The following is a 14,657-nucleotide window of genomic DNA, read 5'->3' on the forward strand; positions in this document are numbered from 1 at the left end:
ATTGGCCAAGAACATCCCTAATGTAGCTTACTATAAGAAATTCCCAAGTGTAAAAGTTCTCAAGAGGGATCTTCTCCATTTGCCTGCTTAAGTAATCCTGAAAAGATATAGTTCCCTTCACTAATAGACAAGTCCAACCAATCAGTGATAAGCGAAACAAGTAAATGTATCTAGTCTCTCCCATCTTCCTAGGGTTGGACAATGTCTTCTCTTCATTCTTCAAAGTATGTCAAAACATATAGGAAATTTGCCCATTCAATAATCCAAGGGCATCAATAAGTAGGAAGTTCTCCAAAGTTTCAAGGTGCTTCACCAAATTATTGTATCCACTAATCAACACAGTAAAACCCCAAAGTGTATAAAGAATAAGCAGTACCAAAAATTCCTAGAATTTGCCTCATAAGTCTCTTAATCCATTAGGCGTGCTATGTCTATCCATCCACCAATACACTATGTCATCAAAGCCAAAGCAAGCTCAAAGAAGCTTTACTACTCTAATAGTTGTAAGCCGGGAGTCAGATCCTTGCTTCTAAAAAGGAAACTCCCTTAAACCATTTCTAGCAACCAAGTGTAGAGGGGCCTTAAGGAATCTCAAGGGGGTTACCTTAGGAAAAAGCAATATATTCATGAGCTCTTTTGACCAGAATCGGTAGCTTTGAAAAAATCGATCACATTGATGGTATCTTCTTATCAACACATCATCTAGAAGATATATAATCAATAGTTTCCCATTCCATCCAGCAAAATAGAGATAAAAGGATTCAGCAAGCATTCTGTCCACTTCATTTTAGGTAACCATTCAAGCTATCTCTGGAAAGGATTTAACATAGGACTCAACATAAACAATATTCCCTCTATACTCATGCCATGTCAAGCTCTATATATGATAATTAACTAGACCATAGACCTCCATGTAATAAATCCTTTGAAAGTGTGATATATTGTCTATTAGATAAGTTCCAAGTATCGAAATCACGCTCCAGAGCATAGCCTAGAGTGAATGGAGAAAACTATGTTAAGTAATCCCATAGCAACGCTCATGCTATAAACCATTAATGATCCATCCCAAAACAAATCATGTATACGTGCTCGGTTATTCCGAATAGCTAGATAACATTACAACCATTACCACCTTCCATAGAGGAGGCCCAAGTACCATAAACGGTACACTGGTGAGTCCTGTATAAGCAAAGCACCAGAGTGAATGCAATATTCCAATTTAGGAGATATAGCTCCAAAGCATATGCAATAAACTTCAATGCACCACATAGGTTCTCAACGTCAAGGAAGGCCCTCACGAATATTAATCTGCCGGATGCAAACAATTTCTCAAGTTACCCGGTCTCATGTTTTTGAAGTCACGATCTTCTCTCACATCTGTGTATCGTTAGAAGGTTCTAAGGTATTTCTACATGTTCCGAGCAGGAGTCCATGGTCATCAAACGCGTGTGCCAGAAGCTGGGTACTAGATATGCTCTCGGAGAAACCGGACGCGTAGTTCTCATACTTTTATGGCTCTATGCTAGAGCATGCAACAAGTAAATGTAGTAAATCCAACCTGTGAGTGAAGAGTAGACAAATTTGGAGTAGGAAAGATAAATGTTTAATAGATAAACTTTGCAATAAACATCACAAAAAACGAAGTAGCATCATTAAAGGATGAACATGTTTTTCTAAAAGAGAAAATGTGAGCAATGAAGCTTTGATAAGTTGTTGATAGCATCACTTTTATTGAAGAGGGGAATCTGCCTACCTGCCACCATCCAACAAGAAAAACATGGTGAGAACCAATTAAACCTTAGTTGGGAAGACAGGTGTCATAAACACCCCTCCCTTGTTATCAGAGTTACAATAAAAATAAACACTTAACCATTGACTTACAAAGCTAGTTAATAAATGCAAAATTGTATGGAGTAATGGTGTGATCACTAGGGGTGTGAAGAATTATGTTAAGGGGGTGGTAAAGTGGGGGTATAATGAAAAAATAGACGTAAGCATAATGAAAGAGAAATTAAGTTAAATGGACAAAATGACAGCTATGAATATATAGAAAATAGGGAGAGAAAAGAAAATTTAGGAGGGACCAATTTGGAAGAAATTAGGCTAATAAAAGAAAAAGTTTTTCAATAATGAGCAAAGGAAAGGGAAGGGGGGGAAAAACCGATGATAAGGTTTTGAAGTAATCTTTCTAAATTTAAAGAAAGATTTTTTTTGTGTAACAAATTAGAAGTATAAAAAGGAACTAAGGGAAAAAGACTATGGGGAGTGAGAAGAAATAAAAAGAATAAAAACAATGCTAAATAAATGTAGCACAGGAATTAAAAGGGAAGGGTTAGAAATGGAATTTAAGAAGAGGGACCAATATAAGAGGGAGAAAGAGTAATATAAGAAGAACTAAATACTGATATAAAAGAGGAGAATGACTAATATCAGAAAGACTAATAAAAGAGAGGAGAAAGAAAGAGTGGAGAAAGATAAGAGAGAGAGAGGAGGAAGAGGGGGGGGGGGGGGGTAAATGAAAAAAGTAAAAAAGGACCTTAGAGTCCAAGGAAGACGCGACATCCGTGTGGAAGTACAAAAGCCAAGAGAGCCTTGAAGGGGGAAGCCATGCAGCTACACTATGGAAGCGCAAACTAAAGCGACGCCGATCAGAGTGGATTTCCTTCAAGTCAACTTAAGTGGAACAAGGGGCTCGAGAAGGCGCCATTAAGAAGAGTAGTTGTCAACCATGGCTGAAGGGTTAAAGAAATGAAGTAGAGACAGTGGAAACAGGAGCGGGGTGTAGCGCACAGTGAAAAGAGTAGCGACAGGGAAACCAGGGAGGCTTTTGAGCTCAACGAATGGGGGTGTAGAATCTTTAGAGTAGAGCGAGCATGGGTAGAGGAATAAAGTAATTGGGGGGGTTCTGACCGCAAGTCAAAGGTACAATAGTAGAGGTTACAGTAGTAGAACTAGGGGGCAATGCATGTAGAGGTGAGGCAGTGCGTTGGGGGTGCAGGTAAAGGAGTTTAGAGTAGGGGTAGTAAGTATTAGGATAGTTTTTATAGGCCATGGGTCGGAGAGGGTCAGGATAATAGAGGGCCGAGGAAATGGAGTGTTAGGTTCGTGGGTAGTTTAGGTAGTAAATAGGATTAGGCGTTTTTTTTTATTAAAGAGGTTTTGTTAAAGGGTTTTTGGAACAGATAAGGAGGGAGAAAGCGTAGAGAGAGATAGAGAGGATTTTGGAGAAAGGAATAGTGAGGGGGAGAGAGAGAGAGAGAGAGGGAAGAAGGGGGGGGTTAATTGGGTAAAATAAAAAAGAAAAATTAGGACAAAGTTAGAGTAATAATATACAAAAATAAGGAAAAAATAGGAAAAAGGGGGTTAGAGAGATTAAAAAAGGGGGGGGAATTAGGAACAAGATAGGGAGATAATTAGGGAAAACTATTAAGAAAATTAGATAAAAAATAGGAAAAAATAGAAATAAATTAGGAAAAAGGAAAATCGGGGAGGAGGTGTAGGAAAAAGGTGGGAAAGATTTAAGGGGATTTTTAAGGAGAATTAGGAAAGGACAGGGTAGAAAATTTTCAAAAGGCTTTTAAGGAAAATGAAGAGAGATAAGAAAAGATTAAAAATAAGGGGGTGGGGAAAAACAAACTGAATAGGTACCTAAGGGTCAATGACCTCTAAAATCGGGACAAACGTAAGAACTAAAAAGAAAATGGGCTTTGAAACTCCCAACTTGGATTTTGATTCTATTTTTCTAGCATCCTAAACATATCCAAAGCCAAAATTTAAAAGATATAATAGCTACAATGTAGGATAACATCAAAGTTTCTTCATCATTGAGAGATAAGGCATTCATACTTGTGCAATGACGAGAAAATCTATAGAATTGGGAAGTAAATCACTCCATATTTAGGCATTTCAAGTGGCGCTTGAGTCAATGTGAGGCATTCACATGATATTTGACATAGCATACTTTGGTTTTTGTTGTTTATCATAGATATCACCTATAAACTTTAAGAATATTGAGTAATTCTAAGATTTAAGAAACTATGATCGTTTCCACTACTTGTACAAATAAGTTCACAAAAATCTTGAGGATAATATATTCCTCGACTTTGTACATAAATCTTTACATTGTGGAATGTCTACGACAAATAAAGCAAACATGAGTCTCCTAATCGGACTAAGCTTATGAAGAACAAGAGACCAATTGTTGCATAAACTCAAATTCATTACAATAGGGAAATACAAGGGGTGAGTAGGGAGAAAGGGAAAGAGAGAGCCGTAAGAGAGAATAAAGGAGAAAGAGTACCAGTGGGAGGGAAAGCAAGAGCGGGCTTAAAGAGAGGGGGAGCCGATTGAATTTGTAGGACAAGCAAAGAAAACAAATTTTAGGTTCACAATATAAGATTTCACAAGGAATCCACTATGTGATAAGAGAAAGATAGGATAAAGTTTCTTAAGGAATCCTCTATGTGATAAGAGCAAGATACATGTGTCAATCAACTATGCCCATGGTTGTAGATATTAGCCTTTTTCTTTCATAGCCTTGTATAGCCAATGACCCTTAATCCTATTTGATGCCATTAAAAAACCATGTATACTTTGGTTACATACCAAGAAAAAGAGCTTGAATACAAGTGAACTATGACAAAAGGATGATTTATGTTGGTAAATATTAAATCCAGGGAAAATTTGTGTGTGCACAGCAAGTGCATCAAAGGGTGTGCGTGAGTGTTATCATGCAGGTGTATGATATATTCTGAGGGGTGTGTATGCGTTCCAATACATACAAGTTGGAATGAATGGGGGTCTCGGTGTAAAAGAAAAATATAGTCCAATCTTGCTTGAAATATTTTATTCTATTGGAATATATCCTCAGATAAATTTAGAATGGTTAAAGTCACAAATAGGAAAGCTTCTTGCACAAGTTTTCAATTATATATGTAAAAGATAGATGCAGAGTGTGAAGGGTTGAGAAATTAGCCTTGCATTTTATTTTCATGGGCAAAATCTAAAAGAAAGACTTTGATTTGAAAAAGAAAGTGTGCACAAAAGTTGTAGGAGGTGATGATGTCCTTTATTGGTTAAACTTTGTTCTACATAATTTGTTTGTAACTCTAGGAGACTATTTATTCCAACAAAACATTCATATTCAAATGGCAATAATTATACTTTTTTCTTAGCAATGAATTTGAGTTTATGCAACAATTGATCTCTTGTTCTTCATAAGCTTAATCCGATTAGGAGACTCATGTTTGCTTTATTTGTCCTAGACATTCCACAATTTAAGGATTTATTGGCAATAGTAACGACTGGCCTAGTATTAAGGGGGGTGTTGAGATAAGTGAGGCATAGGAATATTGTGAGTGCCCAATGTAAGAGTAAGAGAGTGAACAAAATCTAAAAAGAAAGACTTGATTTGGAAAAGAAAGTGTGCACGAAAGTTGTAGGAGGTGATGATGTCCTTTATTAGAGTTAAACTTTGTTCTACATAATTTGTTTGTAACTCTAGGAGACTATTTATTCCAACAAAACATTCATATTCAAATGGGCAATAATTATACTATTTTCTTCCCTCTTCTCTCCCTATCTACCCTCGCTGTGTTCCCCCTCGTCCTTTCACCCATACCTCCCCCTTCTTTGTTCCATCAATTTTTTGACTCTGAAACTTCAATATAGATCTCGAGTTTCGTCATTGGCTGGTTGTCTCGGTAGTCAAATAAATCTAGCTTATGTCATCCTGCTTGACTTTATTGATTTACCTTCCCTCACCAAAATACATTACTACAGTATGCTTGATTGGCTATGTGCTAGCATCCTTGAAGGAATATCAGAAATTGGTGATTGGGGTCCCTAATCTCAAGGTAGTGTCCAGTGAAGCAATGTTTACATATGTGGATTTTAAGGCTCCCTACAAGAGCTCCTTATCTATTGTCATACTTGTAGTTGCCCTCAATTACGGTGATTAATGTATCAATGAGTTTCAATTGGATGTATTGCTGGTTAAGGATAGCTTGGTAGGTAAAGATCTCAAGTTGGATTTAATATTAACAAATGATGGTAATCCTACGAGTCCATATATGACTTGTGGTGTTCATAAACTACATACTTGGGCTGATTGATTTTTTGTATCCTTAACGCTTAAGTCAGAGGGTTATTCTGCATTGTCCATTATAGCGTGGATGTTTAACTCAGTGCATTGGGGAGGTTTGTTGGCTCCGACAAACCATGTTGCTTCAGTTTTCTCTAGCCCTGTGTTTGATTGTGGTAATCCTTAGATTAGCAACCAAGAAATGAATGAAATATCCTACTAAGTTTTGAGCAATTGTGACTCTTATTAGCTCACTTATTCGTCATTAATGCTTGATTAACATTTTGTACTCCATTGATGTGAGGACACTTCTCATTGTAAATTGTATGATATCTACTTTATGGTTGTGACAACTATGACATGCAGAGAGTGAGTGTTGATACTTAGGGTTATGATTTCAAGGCAACATGGCATTCAGACTTGACACATTATATCTATATAAACCATTGCATATTGACTGTTTAGCCCACATTGTAAATAATTATTATGATTAATCGATTCAATTTTGAAGAGTTGTTGTTGTGTGTTTGATGATGGGTCCTAATCCTCTCTCTCTCTCTCTCTCAAATGAAATCTAGTAGAGTTCATATTCTTAGATAATTTAATAGCTTGAAAGGTATGAAAGTAATAATAGCATAAGAACTCACTAGATCCCAACTTAGGCAAAAAGCCACAAAGTTAGTGAAGGTGAGGATAGCTAGAAGGGAGGGTTAGTTGGACCTTTTACTGTGAAGGCAAGGCTCTCATCAAAGAGTTCGAATCCAAACCTAAAGGCTTTTAGTCTATAATTGATATGAGTGAGTAGGTTTTGGGAATGGATGCTCACTTTAATGGCTCCATGGACTCTCTTTTTTTGCTAGACTGTTAGGTTTTTAGTCTCATAGACTCTCTTTTTTTGCTAGACTGTTAGGTTTTTAGTCTCATAGACTATATCATGTGGGGATTTGTTATGTATAAATAGATGAACTTAGAAGGAGAACTCAAGCATAAAAGGCACAAGAGATCTTCCTAACTGTTGTACATTGCTTTATTTATTATGCTGGCATAAATGCCCTATCCACTGTCTGTATATAAGTACCAAATTGGCATGCAAAATTGAGCTGAAAACTCCCCTAATTGCGACTATGGGAGAACGAGCTATGTTGCTAAAGTAGATTACCCAAACCTTGATCTTGCTACTGTCCAAATGCACATGTGTGCTATGTGGAGGTTGCTAGGAATCACAACCTATCGGATGCAGAATCTTCGGTCATGTACTAGCATTGCAAGGGAGTTGGAACAATCCAAGAAGGGGCAAGAATTGAATGGGAAATAAGGGTTGGATTGTTAGATATCAATGCTCCACTCTCGTGTAACTATGCGGGATAACTCTACTTGTAAGCCCCCCATGTAGGAGAAGGCATTTGAGTAGCTCGGTTATCCGGTAGGTCCTGGTTTGGACACTAGATCGGGGCCATGTGTGGCTTGATGGCTGGACGGCTTCAGATAGAGTTGGCACACTACCAACTAGGCTACATGCAAGTGCGGGAAGGGATCCCATGACTGACTGCACTTAGGGTAGACGGAGCATTTCTCGAGGCAGCCCACTCTCGGGTTACGGGACCCGTTTGGAGCCCCAGATGATCTCGGATGGCTCTGGGCGAAACGGAGACTGTAGGCTACTTGCTCTATTCTGCGCCACGATTCTAACGTGTGGATGGTGGCCTATTTTGAGACCGACCTCCAGTCGGTCGTTATGGGCAGACTGGGTCGGTCTCCCAATTGGGTCTAATCGACTACAACTGGTGGCTATATAAGAGCAAGCCCATGAAGCCCATAATCGATCACTGGCTACAACAACCCTGATTCCTCAGCATCCAGCCTCCGTCCTCTACTATTTCCAGCACACCATCTTCTCACACAAGAGCACACGGCTAGGAGGCAACGCCATCTATTGTATCAGTTTTATAGTAATCAAATTTTTTATTCTCCATACTATCTTCTTTTCTCTCTTGCATACGAGATCCTGTTATCTGTTGAGCACAGACGTTGTATTATTTTCTCACATGGTATCAGAGCTTGGGCTCTAGCAAGAAGATTTGGTAGTGTGTTTCTGTTTGCGAGCATATTGTGAGATGGCCCAGCCCGCAAGACTGCGAATACCACCGTTCGGTGAGAGCGGAAAGTTGGACGGCTCTAACTATCTACTCTGGAAGTTCAAGATGAAGACCATCCTAAGCGTATACGAGCTTTGGGATATTGCTACTGGGGTGGACGTGAAGCCAGTTCTGAGACCGAATCTAGCCAATGGAGCACAACAGATAGTACCAACTGTGGATGAGATTCTCGTGTGGACAAGAAGAAATGCAAATGCGCTATGTTCTATTGTCCGCAGTATAAGTGATTCGGTCATGGTGTTAATTCAACATGTCACCACAGCGGAGGAGGCATGGACGGTCTTGAAAAATCAGTACGAGACCACGAATCAGACGCGGATTCAGAATTTGGAGACTCAACTCACAAACGAGAAACTGTTTGAGTCTGAAACGGTAGAGAAGTTCATCACTAGGGTGAAGAATCTGCGCGATCAGATGACTGCGATTGGCATTACCATCACCAGCGAGAATCTAGCACGAAGGTGCATACGGATTCTCCCACCAAAGTACGACGGTCTTGTTACGGGGCTAAATACGCAGAACAGAAATCCACCCCTTAACTTTGAGGATTTCAACGCAATGCTTCTGGAGGAGGAGATGCGTCAAAAGACGAGGACTGGAGAAGGTTTGGCTTTGTGGGCTGGATCAAAGAAAGGTAAGGGTAAGGACTCTGGTAACCCATCTTCTGATGATGATAAAAAGATAAAGAAGAAGATCAAGTGCTTCTATTGCAACAAGGCACGACACAAGCAGAATGAGTGCCAGAAGAAGATTGTAGATGAGAAGAACGGAGTAAAGAAAGAGTCCAACAACAATGCGCAAGCAGTACCAGTAGAGCTATTTGTAGCAATTGAGGAGATTTGCATGGAGGCAGTTCATGTACCGGCGGATGAACCTTGGATTATTGACAGTGGTGCATCGCGCCACATGACCAGTCGGAAGGATTGGTACTCTACATCCGGTAGGGAATGACATCGTGGTAGCAGTCGGCAATGATGCAAAACATCCAGCAAAAGGAAAAGGTACGATTGCTCTCAAGTCAGATGGAGTTGTAAAACAGTTGTCCGATGTTCTTTATGTGCCAGATATCAAGAGGAACTTGTTGTCCGTTTCTGCGATCACGGATCGGGACCTCAAAGTTCAATTCGATAATGTTGGTAAACTGAAAGGAAAGGAAAGAGTGGACACAAACTTAGAATACTTGCATTACTTGCTTGTAGAATGAAGAAGAGTGAGGTCCTTAAGTAGGCACCTCATACATGCTCACTGACATCACTGATGACTTCAGAGCTCCACAATCATCTCCTCAATCTGCTCCTAGATTCTCTCAATCATCCTATGTGGCTCTTCCACCACCTAACTGTGCTTGTGGGCACCTAATTGTGCCTCTAGCACTCACACATAGAAACCAAGGTGTGCCTGAGGCATACACCTTGAAATATCCCAACAAACCCCCCCTCAAGGGAATGCCTCAGGCTATGTCAAGGATACATCTAGTCTCATAGTTTCTCATGCCATCTCATGGTGGTCAAGGATTAATCTATGGCTAGGTTCTCATGCTAGCAAGGGTTCCCTCGGGTGTAAGGTAAACAAAAGGGATACAAAAAGACCTTCCAATGGTTATCTCCCCTGCATGTACATGCACACAATGTCTGCAGGAGGTACCATGGAGCAAAACATACACATGGCCTACATCATAAGGTGACCAGAGGTGTTTACAAAACACACAAAACGCAATAGTTTATTTCATTCATTTTGGAGGACTATCTAGGCTGAGTAACTTGACATAAAAATAGAGATCTGGAGCATACATAGAGATGATTTAAAATGCATAATCTTCAAAGGATGCCTCATCTTGTGGAGGCACATCAACTGAAAGTAGATTTGCATTTTCTGTCTTTGCTTTGGCTCTGCAAAACTTCTCATTATGGTTGTTCTTGCCACAGTGCTTGCATGGATTAATTTTGAAGCAGTCCTTTAAAAGGTGATTTGTCTTTCCAGAGTGATTGCAAGGGGTATACTTGCCCTTCTGGACTTTTACAGCATAAACAGTGTCATTGCCTTTCCTGAGCTCCATATGCCTTTCTTCTTCTTGGAGAGCAGAGATAATACCTTCAAGATTAGGATTAGGAAGATTTTTCAAAGTGCTAACTATGTGATCATAATCTTCAGGCATACTCTTAAGTAACACTGCCATAGCATCATCTGGAGTAATAGGAGAGTTAATAGAAGCTAATTAAGTCATAAGACTCCGCATATAATTGACATGAGCTGCTAAAGTAGTACCACTAGCCATCTTCAATTCAAAGAAAGAGATTTTAAGTGATAGTTTAGAGATGTGAGAGCTAGCACCAAAAATCATGTCAAGCTTCTGCCAAGCTTCTGAAGGAGACTCCAAGTCAGAGATATGGTGAATATAATCATCTCCTAAAGCAAGAGCAATGATACCATATGCTTTTTCTTCTCTAGCTGGATCCCTTGCCGATCATGTCGGAGTTGAGGATTCTCCAGCATTGGAGGCCGTAGAAGAAGCGGTAGGAGTAGTTTTGACAAGTCCCCATAAGTTCTCCCTCATCAATGCAAATTTCACCTTCATCTGCCATGTGTGGAAGCCCTTTCCATTGAAGTTCTCTATATTCAATAGGGTAGCCATGAGAGGGTCTAACCCATATATTGGGCAGTGTCTATCTCTCTTACAAGGCAAAAAATAACTGAAAAACTTCCAAAATATGAGCACTTGATGTAGCAAAGACTAGTGACCAATATTCAATCAATGATGCTTCTTCTTACATGCTTCATAGAAGTGGCTAAAATGAATACTTTCCACTCAAAACCAGGTCTAGTAATTCAAAACAAAACTGAAGCCACACTTGTACTGAAGTTATTGAAAGATTCAAAAAACTAGAAATGCTAGAGTAGCATTTTACGTAGCATCATCTTCAAAAACTTGTCCAAAACTGTCAAAACCAAAAGGCTGAACTTGGAGGGCTTGTAGCTCACTCTTCAAAGCAAGGAAAAGAGGGCTTTCTAAAGCAAAAGAAAGCTCATATACCAGAGAGGGTCCAGCACAGAGGTTGGATGAAATGGTGCGCACTTTTGCCCGGGAGAGTTACTACAGGCTGAACCTGAGTTTTGACGATTTCTCCCTCGTTACTGAACCAAATGAGCTGAAAAATGGCTCAAAATCTTCGTCTTGAGGTCGCCCATCTACTCCTAAGAGGGCTTAGGCAATGGCGGAGCAGGCAGGGAGTATTGAGCAGTAGAAGAAATGGCGAAAAATGCATTGTTTGGGGAATGGCAGCCACCACAGACGTTTTTTCTTCAATTGCTTGCAGGTGGAAGTTCGCCCATACTAGAGGAGTTTCCAGCTCAGAGGGTTTGGGCAATGGTCGTTTGTAGGTGGAGAACCAAGCTCTCAAAGATTTTGGGAAGAAAGAGGAAAATGGAGAAGAAGAAGAAGAAGAAGAAGAAGATATGTGGCAGAAATGGGCTCAAGGGGGATCAAAGGGCTCTGATACCATGTTGGTAAACTGAAAGGAAAGGAAAGAGTGGACACAAACTCAGAATACTTGCATTACTTGCTTGTAGAATGAAGAAGAGTGAAGTCCTTAAGTAGGCACCTCATACATGCTCACCGACATCACTGATGACTTCAGAGCTCCACAATCATCTCCTCAATCTAATCCTAGATTCTCTCAATCATCCTATGTGGCTCTTCCACCACCTAACTGTGCTTGTGGGCACCTAACTGTGCCTCTAGCACTCACACATAGAAACCAAGGTGTGCCTGAGGCATACACCTTGAGATATCCCAACAGATAAGAATGGTGCACAAATCCTGGATCTTCAAGGAAAGGTCGTTGGTAAATATACACGGCACAACAACATCTACGAACTCTCAGCTTTCAGTGCTCGAGCAGATGTGAAGAGCACTAAGCTATGGCATGAGAGGTTTGGTTATCTAAACCTTAGTTCTTTGAAGGAGCTGCATAAAAGTGGAATGATTGCAGACCTACCAGAAATTAGAGATCTGCCCGATGTATGTGAAGCTTGCATGATGGGCAAGCAGCATCGCATGCTTCCTTCCCAGACCACCAGGACTAGGATATCCATCCATTTCAACCACCAACAGCAGACTAAACTTCCCCAACGGTGCTTGGGAGGATTCAAGATAAAGAAGAGAAAGAAGAGCTTGCAGAACCACAACGGCAACGGCCATTCCCGAAGTGGGTAAAGCAGCTTTTGGATGGCAGAGAACCTCTAGCCATTGAGGAGGAACCATTCGAACACTGTAAAATCCGCCTTTCTGAATGGCGATCTCAAGGAGGAGGTATACGTGGAACAACCACTAGGTTTTGTGATCCCCGGTTCAGAAGGTAAAGTCTGTAAACTAAAGAAGGCACTTTACGGGCTGGAACAGGTCCCATGAGCATGGTACCAGTGGATTGATGCCTACTTTCTGCAAAATGGGTTCATGAGGAGCCCATCTGATGCAAATTTGTATATCTACAGAGAAGGAGGCAGGTGTATGATCGTGGTCCTTTAGCTGGACGACCTTGTCATAACAGGGAACCATGAAGAAAAGATCTCGCAGACAAAGCAGTTGCTAGGAAGAGAGTTTGAAATGACAAACCTCGGACTGATGCATTTCTGTTTGGCGATTGAAGTTTGGCAAGAGCCAAAACAGATCTTATTTCACAGCTAAAGTATGCTGGAGAGATACTGAAGGCATTTGGCATGGCTGAGTGCAAGACAGTTGGTACCCCTATGGAGATTGACGTGAAGCTCTTAAACGAGGATTCATCACCACTGGTGGACGAAGCAAAGTACAGAAGGCTTGTGGGTAGTTTGATTTACTTGTGCAACACGCGGCCGGACATCAGTTTTGCGACTGGTGTACTAAGCAGGTTTTCCAATAAGCCCCAAGAGAACTATTGGAGGGCAAGGATGCGGGTGCTGAAAGACATCAAAGGCACACTTGATTATGGCATCACCTATACCAAGGGCAACACCTTGACCAAATTCTGTGACTCAGATTGGGTAGGAGACGTGGATAGCAAGAGATCAGTGATAGGTTACTGTTTCTCACTTGGATCTGGAGCTATGTCATGGGTCAGCAAGAAGCAACCTACAGTTGCTCTTTCTTCTACTGAGGCTGAGTACAAATTAGCATGTTTTGCTTCTTGTGAGGCAGTGTGGTTCAGGAGGATTTTAGGGGACATGGGTGCAGTGTAGAACAAGCCTACGGAGTTGTCATGTGACAATCAGAGTTGCATGGCAATTGCAAAGAACCCTGTGTTCCACGCTCACACAAAACACATTAAGATTCAATATCACTTTGTATGCGAGCTCATCATGGATGGAGAGGTCGACTTAGTGTACTGTTCGACTACAGAGAATGCTGCGGACATCTTCATGAAGGCTCTTGGAAGAGACTTGCTGGAGAGGCATCTTCATCGACCACTCTCGTGTAACTACGCGGGAACCAGCTAACTCTACTTGTAAGCCCCCCATATGAGGAGAAGGCATTTGAGTAGCTCGGTTATCCGGTAGGTCCTGGTTTGGACACCAGATGGGGGCCATGTGTGGCCTGATGGCTAGATGGCTTCAAATAGAGTTGGCACACTGCCAACTAGGCTACATGTAAGTGTAGGAAGGCATCCCATGACTGACTGCACTGAGGGTAGACAGAGCATTTCTTGGGGCAGCCCACTCTCGGGTTACGGGGCCTGTTTGCAGCCCCAGATGATCCCGAATGGCTCTAGGCAAAATGGAAACCGTAGGTAAGTTGCTCTATTCTGCGCCACGGTTCTAACGTGTGGTCGGTGGCCTATTTCGGGACCGACCTCCAGTCGGCCGTTTTGGGCGGATTGGGTCGGTCTCCCAATTGGGTCTAACCGACTACAATTGGTGGCTATATAAGAGCAAGCCTGTGAAGCCCATAATCGATCACTGGCTACAGCAACCCTGATTCCTTAGCATCTAGCCTCCGTCCTCTACTGTTTCCAGCACGCCATCGAAGCTTCTCACATAGGACCGCACGGTTGGGAGGCAGCGCCATCTATTGTATCAGATTTACAGTAATCAAATTTTTTATTCTCCATACTATCAGCTTTCTCTCTTGCATACGAGATCTTATTATCTGTTGAGCACAGACGTTGTATTATTTTCTTACATGGATGGCCCCTTAAACAGACCCAAAATTAGCCAACTAAGTTGCCTGACTAGCAATCTAGGTTAATTGAGCTACTAGTTGGGTTCGACTGACTAGGTCAGGTCGAATGATCGGCCTTGGTGAGCAAAGGTTTACCATCTATGCCACATGTCGCTTTGCACTAGTGCATGTGAACTAGACCTTTTAGTCTCCCACAGACTCTAATAGATTATCTTTCTTTCTCTTATAGACCCGTGTGCTAGAGTCATGTCTTTTTAATCTTTTG

The sequence above is a fragment of the Dipteris shenzhenensis genome, chromosome 12 (assembly GCF_047967505.1).
Source record: "Dipteris shenzhenensis isolate YYH24624 ecotype China chromosome 12, Dip_SZ_1.0, whole genome shotgun sequence".
NCBI classification, from domain to species: domain Eukaryota; kingdom Viridiplantae; phylum Streptophyta; class Polypodiopsida; order Gleicheniales; family Dipteridaceae; genus Dipteris; species Dipteris shenzhenensis.